Below are 6775 nucleotides of genomic sequence, written 5' to 3'. Positions count from 1 at the left end.
TGCTGTCAGAATCGTGAGGCTTCCTGATTGTGTAGCAATGGAAACAAAGCTTTTCTATGCTCTGAAAAGCAAGTATTTTTTATGGCCACATGCTCTCCTCACTCCCTGGTCTAAGCTGGGAAGCACGCAAGGCATCAGAACAATCCAGACACACAACTTTCTCTTTTTCTCTCTTGCATTGGAGACCATTGTGTTTTTAAGACTCTGAGAGGATAAGAAACTGGGGGGGTGGGGGTGGGGGGCTCGTCACTATCTTTATAGTCATTTCTCTAAATCACATTCAAATGAGTGACTCTATCTGTGACCCAGAGTCACTGGAAACTTTCGATGTTCCTAACCCCCAGAGGACTCTCTTGGCTATCATGGGAGAGACATGACTTAGCGGCCATGTGGCTGCCGACTCTACTAGGACTTACCATTTGGCATTTCTTCCAAGGGTGGAAAGGAGATTATCAATAATATTTGAGTGAGTTTTCTTACCTACATCGGCTCTATCTCTTATTTATGCATATCTTTATTTGAATGGCTTCAGTAAGAGCATATCCAATGGTAGAAAGACAACATGCAAGCGTCAACTGATCCCCTCGGCATAGACGCCTGCTCCCATTTCATAGATGGGGATGATAAGCCCTCCTGGTGAGATTACAAGAGCCCCTGTCATTTCATGTGTACTTTCCAGGTGCCAGGTACAGGGGCCAAGTGCTTTACACATTAACTCGTTCTCTCCATCAACCTATGGTGTGGGGATATTAACATCCACATTTTACAGAGGAAGAAATGGAAACCTAGAGAGGTTGACTAACTTTCCCAAGGTCACAAAACAAGTCAGTGGCTGTGTCAGTCAGCATGAGTTAAACTAGGCTTTGTGACAAACAGCCCCCAAATCTTAGTGGCTGACAACAACAAAGGTTTATCCTCACTCATGCTCCAAGTCTATGGAGGGGCGGGAGGCTCTGCTTATCCTCACTCTGGAATCGGGGCAGACAGAGAAGCCCCTCCTTGGGAGTTGCTGGTTATCATGGCAGACAGAAGAAGAGAACATGGCAAAGTGATCACTGGTGACACATGTTCCTTCTGTTCACCTTGTTGGCCAGAGTCTGTCACATGGCCACTCCTAACTGCAAATAGACGGGGAAGTACAGTCTTACCATCTGGGAGGGAAAGGAGGAATATTTGTGGGGAGAGGGAGCATCTGAGAAGAAAAATATTTTCTTAAGCCTGTGCCCTTTACCCTTTCATGAACGCTTCCACTCACTGAGCACCTCCTGGGGGCCAGGCATTACAGATATTATTTTCAGTCCTCACCACAACACTATTAGGGAGATATTATCTTCACTTCATAGTTCAAGGCCCAAAAAAGTCTCGAAGTAGCTTGAGTCAGATGGCACAGGGAAAAAAAGGCGCCTTGTGCAGCATTCAGGTCAGCCTGACTCCAAAGACATCCATGAGGATTCCCAATACCATGGATGTCACTTTAGTTTCACAAGAAAAAAGCCATATACATTTTTAAAAGATTAAAATTTTAATCATGTATTTATTTTCTAATTAAAAAGGTAATAATTGCTCATTGTTAAGATTCAGACAATGCTTACAGTTTTGAAGAAAGTGAAAAATGACTAATAATCAAACATTAGAGGGAACCCTGCTAACATTTTAGATATGCCCTTCCAGAGGTGCTGACTTATAATTTGCTTCTTCACATAACAATGTATTGCAAACATCTTTCCAATAAATATACTTCATTTTTAATGGCTGCATAATATTCTATTGACTGTACCACAATTTAGTTAGAATTCCCTAATGATTTACAATACAAATGATAAACAACATTTATCTTGTTTTCAGTTCCATTTCTTTCTGAATAGTGATGTCTAATAGCTTTCACTCTTTTTCTTAACCAATTCATGACTTCACCGATGAGAAACACTGTAATGGTCAAAGATCATTAATCAAAACCTTTCTCTCCCTCTTCCATAGGGACTCCCCTCAAATGCTATTTAAAAAAAAATTTTTTTCCCCCTAGAGTCTTAAGCCAGGGGTTTTCCTTGGCATTTCTTTTTGTTTTCATATAATTTTTCTGAAATGCCCACATAAACTGCTTTCCTTATCTTCCTCCCCCCCTTCCTTCTTTTTCTCCCTCTCTCCCTCCCTCCTTCCTTCCTGTATATCCATACTCCTTATTTTATTTTACATTTGCATGTCCCTAGTCTAGATCCCTTAAATAAAATGTCTGTGCCCGCTGTTCCCTCTACAGTGAGGCATTCCGCGCTTTCCAGCTCTAGCCGTGGTGCTCCCTTTTCTATGCCTCCAAGTTCCCCCGTTCAGATCCACCACATCCCCATCCACTGCACGGCCCTCCTGTGCTGGTGGAGCTCTCTCGTCCTGGAATGGTCTCTACTGTCATCTGTGGTTGGTCTTCAGAGTCCAGCTCAAACGCCTCTCTTTCAGGAAGCCTTCTCTGGCCCCTGTCCTGAGTCAAAATTAGTTGTTCTTTCCTCTGTGCGTCGCAGCGCTTCACCGTTACCTCCACTATGCACTTATTCAGGAAAACATTTACTCAGCGGCGGTGGTATGCTCTGGAGTGCTGGGGCTGATACACAGAACTAGCCTTGGCATCCACTCTAGGAGCCTTCCGCCCCTGGGGAGGTGGATGGGTAAACACATCGTCTCAGCCCCTTGCGGTGAATGCAAAAGTGGGGGTAGGTGCGAGGCGCCACGGGAATAACAGGGCCCTGCCGGCACTGGTGGCCTTTTATTTGCTGCATGTTCTGCCTTAATAAAAGTCAAGATCCTGAGGAAAGGGACCCATTTTCAAATTCGCCTTTGGTCCGGCCAAATGTGTTGATAGTAAGAGCCTGAGGTGCGTGACCTTAATGAACCAGTGTCACAGGTGTGCTCAGGTGAAGGGGCCAGTGTAGGTGGTCACCGGGCGCAGGTCCAGGCCCATTACCCATACTCCCCGGAATCAGTGTACTTTCCACATCTTTTTTTCTCCCTGAAATGGACGCACATTCCCCTCCGGATTTAGAATAGAAGTAATGGCTCTTCCACGAAAGCCTGGAAAATATGATTTTTCCAGAAATGGTTTGGGTAGGCTATAGATCTTTGGCTCCTGGCAACTGTAGGACGGGCTGCGCCCTCGCTGGGTGTGTTTGCTCCGAGACCCGACCGGGAATTTCTCCGGGACCCCGCTCGCCCCGCACCTCGGCCCGCAGGCCACGTGCGCTATCCCGGAGAAAAGACTCCTCGCGCCGCGCGCCTGGGAGCCGGCGCCTCTTCTCCGGCTCTTCCTGCCACCCCGCGCCGCCGCCGCGCCGCCCGATCCCGTCCGCGCCGGCTCCGGCCCGGGTCTTGCCGGCCACCCGCCGCCGCGGCCGCCGCCGCCGCGCTAGCCGAGCGGGGAGCTGGCGCCGCCGAGGCCGCGGCGGCCCGGGCGTGGGGGCAGCGCCGCGCACGCGCGCCCGCGGGGGTGGCGGGTCCCTGCGCCCGGCTCCGCACGCCCGGGGCCCTCGGGCCGCCGCCCCACCCGCAGCCGCCGGGAGCCGCCCGATAACCTGAGCCCGCATGGCCGCGCCGGCGGGGACGCAGTTCCCCGCACGAATCCTCCTCCCGCGGCTGGGAGGGAACATTCCTGCTCTCCCCGCCCGGCCCGCGCCCGTTCCCGCTCCTCCCCCGCCGCGTGTTTTCCGCCCCAGTAAAGATCGTGCCACACAAATAAGCCTCGAATGCCCTTTGCCGAGCGGGCGGGAGGGCATCGAGTGCTGGGCCCGAGCGGGCCATTTTCAGGGCGCGTCTCCGGAGCCGCTGAAAGTCTTGTTTTCTCCCCAAAGTGGAAGGTGTGGGGGGCAGGGGCGGGCAAGGGGCCGCTTCCAACTGCTACACACGCTCGAATAGTTGTCAGTAAAATCGAACTGACGTCAGCCCCGGGGAAAAAGATAGGTCTCTTTTGTTCTCATGTTCTCCCCCCCCCTCCCCTGCGATCAAAGGCAAAAAACATTTTTTGGAGGTGGGGGGAGAGACAAAAAGGAGAAAAAATTGCAAGGCAAAGAGATAGCTTCCATTAGAGCTCCAGCCCGGGCGAAGGGAATGTTTAATGAATGCATCAAGCCTTTTGATCACCCTCGCTTGGTTGGGTTCAGTAGTGCCGGAAGGTTAGTTGCATATCCTGTGGCTGATCTGAAATTCGATCAGCAGAGGGGGCACAGAAAAGAAAAGCATTTTAATGGGAATCAATAGAGGATCATAGGTCCTGGAAGGAAATACGTGTTGATTAAAAATGCCACAAGATTAAAAAATGTTCACGACTGGTTTAAAAAAAGAGAGAAAGAGGAAGAGAGAGAGAGAGGAGAGGGGGAGGAGGGGAAAAACCCTTAGCAATCTATTTTCTGTGTGTGCTGCTGCCAGAGAGGCAGTCAGCGGACCAACAGTTTGTGTAATGCTTCAAGCTGCAGCAGGCAAATTTAAAGCTGTATGCGCAGAACAACATAATAAATGCTTACTGAAAATGCATTTCTATTTCTAAGCGGGGTTCACTCATGCATTATACAAAACACCTAGGGCTGCAGTAGCGAGACACAAGGGGACAAATAAGGTGTGCTGTGACACAAGTTCTTAAAACTAAACTCTTGGGCTTTTAACAGTTGAGAGCTAGAGCATATACACTTTTTTTTTTTCTTTCTTCAGCTGAAACTAAATAGCTTTGGAAGTTACCACAGACTTAAATTGTCTGAAACTTAAAAAAAAGTTTAATATAAAAAATTTCTGATATCTGTGAATGTGAAGAGAAGGGTAGAGTGGGGAGTGAACAGTGGTAGATAGCATATTGATTGGGTTGCAGAGTGGAAAATTATTGCCCTGTAGGTAGAGAAAGTGATCAACAATGTGATAAAAACGGTTGAGGGTTATATGGCTATTTACCTACTACAGTGGGAAAGGGAGAAAGGCCTTTTAAACCCACTCTTTAACACAAAAAACACAAGTATACACCCTGTCTGCATGGCGTCTTGGAGAGGAATCAATAGCGTTTAAATGTAGACACATTTAACAAGCAAAGTTCCTTCATTATTGTGAGGGAATTCAGCTGGCAGTGGACCTTCCTTTCCATGGTCTCTTGAAGGCTCCTCAATCGGCTGGGCATTCCAGTCTTTGCCCCTTTCCCCTGTCTTCCTTGTTCTCACCTTGTCTTTTAGTCTCTCTAAAGAACATAAAAAGGAGCAAGGAGGGTTTTCAGGGCAATCTCCCTCGGGTATTCCCAATATTTAATTGCAGCAGTTTGGATAGAGCAGGATCTGTCAAAATTGAGACTTCTTTGTTCAGCAACAGCTCCTCTTACCTCAATGATTTCTAGCTCCACGAGATTATAAAATCCTCTGAGGAAGAGGGTTTATCTCCTTTCTCATTCATATTCCCAACAGTGTCCCTGAGAACAAAACCTCGCACCTAGGAACCAGTAGAGAGAGCTGAGTGAGACTTAACAGTAGCAGATCCCACACTGATCACGCTCTGAAATCCATTCAAAAAAGAAGATTATTGCTGGGTTAAGTCCAGACAAGTCACTTAGCTTCTCTGAGCTTCCAGTTCCTCATCTGTAAGATGAGGGATGCTTGTATCTACCCATCAGGGCTTTTGTGAATGAAATAATATATGTAAAGCACGCTGTGAGATATTTATATACATATTTATATAAATGTTTTCCTTCTCCAAAGATGCCCCCACCCAGGAGCCATGCCTCCTTTATTCAAACTCTTGTGTAGTCTCTGAGGTGAAGTGACACTCTATGACTTCCAAGGCTAGATCATAAGAATCTTGCTGCTTCTATACCTGGGTCTCTTGGAATGCTCCTTCCTGGGACACTCTCTCTCAGAACCCAGCTGTATTCTTCAAGAAGCATGTGGAGGCCAGGTCACCTGTAGTGCTCAGCTTGATAACATGGAATTGCTCCCAGCAATGAGTTCCCAGACAACAGATAACATCAACTGCCCGCCAAGTGAATTAGCCATCTTGGAAGTCCAGTCCTGTTGAACCTCCTGACTACTTCAGCCCCAGCTGCTTTCTCACTGTAATTGGATGAAAGACCTGAAGCAAAGAGTACCCAGCTGAGCCCAGTCAACCCACAGAACCATGAGAGATAATAAATAAGTGTATAAAATGAGCAAATGATAGTTTTTATTAATATCTTAATTTTATAGTAGGTACTAAATCAGCCTGTTGTTATAATAAACATAAATGAAAGAAGCTAGCAGCTTGACAGTCTCTTCCTTGCCCCCTTCCTTCTGTCCCTGGGTTATTTTTCACCACCCACAATATCATGTTAGCCCTTATTCCTCAAGGCTATTAAGCTGGGTACTGGCAACATAAAGACACAGAATTTTGTAAGCCCTTTCTGGGGGCTTAGAGTCCAATTGGGAAGAGAAGATGCTGTTTCCAAGAAGGAGAAGCCACTTATGCAGTGCTAGGTCCTGGCATAGCAATGAGTGTTGAACCATCTGTTGTTAAATGAAAATATTGTTTATTTTCTATAACATGCACTTAGGAGGGGGGAAGCTATCTAGGGTTTGAGCTGAGCTGGCCTTTGCTCGTAGGGATTTTTTTTTTTTTTTTTCTTTCAGCTTCTTTCTGGTGTAGTTCTACCTTTCCTGGGATTTTCAAAATGCTAAGAGTTCAGGAGGACAAATATTTTCCAGTTTAGGAGGCACCAAAATGAGCAGATCTGGGGTCCTATTTTATTTTAGTATTTATAATACTGAATGTTCACTTGGGAATATACACCCTCCCA

The 6775-nt window shown here is 46.9% G+C and overlaps 1 pseudogene; it reads right to left on the bottom strand.

The window, feature by feature from the left end:
- Nucleotides 1-865: 865 nt before the first annotated feature.
- Nucleotides 866-4775, bottom strand: LOC149747917 (uncharacterized; annotated as a pseudogene).
- Nucleotides 4776-6775: the final 2000 nt, after the last annotated feature.

Source organism: Delphinapterus leucas, chromosome 12 (genome assembly GCF_059928025.1).
Source record: "Delphinapterus leucas isolate spDelLeu-1000000601 "Yukka" chromosome 12, BTC_Dleu_Yukka2, whole genome shotgun sequence".
Classification (NCBI taxonomy): domain Eukaryota; kingdom Metazoa; phylum Chordata; class Mammalia; order Artiodactyla; family Monodontidae; genus Delphinapterus; species Delphinapterus leucas.
The sequence above is the reverse complement of the archived record's forward strand: the minus strand, read 5'-3'. Positions and strand labels throughout refer to the sequence as shown.